Genomic DNA, 554 nt, shown 5'->3' on the forward strand with positions numbered 1-554 from the left:
GCCGTTCGGGAGACGGCGAGAGCTCCAGTGGGAAAGCGTTGATTGCCGTCTCAAGGCCCAATCCCCCCAATGGGGAAGAGGGGGATCCTCCCAGAGGGGAGGAGGGGAAACCGGTGATGGAGGCACTGTCCGAGAGAACTGAGCAAGCTGACTCGTGCTCGTCGAAAACGCCGTCCGCCAGCGGTTCCAAGGTGCCGCCGGATTCCTGTCTGTCTGCCCAGCTGCCATCCCCGTCCCCGCTAGCCTGGCAAACCAGAAAAGCCTCCGCCCGTCGATTTAGCTCTTTAGGTGACAGGCGGGCGCAAAACTGACAGGAGGCGTGGTAGGTGAGAGCCTGGCCGGCGTGAACAGCACCCAGGCAGGCCTCGCAACGGGGGTGGAGGTCAGGCGGAAGGATGTAGCCGGTCCGGAAGGAGGGGCAGACGCGGGCACCGGTGGAAAGTCTTGAGCTTGTCTTCATACTGTGAAGTTGAAGAAAAAGTTGGAGACGAACAACGGGTCTGCTGTGTATATATGCAGTAAATGCGGACGTAGTTGAGGCCCGTGCTGGACGC

Source organism: Etheostoma spectabile, unplaced genomic scaffold (assembly GCF_008692095.1).
Source record: "Etheostoma spectabile isolate EspeVRDwgs_2016 unplaced genomic scaffold, UIUC_Espe_1.0 scaffold119, whole genome shotgun sequence".
Taxonomy (NCBI): Eukaryota; Metazoa; Chordata; class Actinopteri; order Perciformes; family Percidae; genus Etheostoma; species Etheostoma spectabile.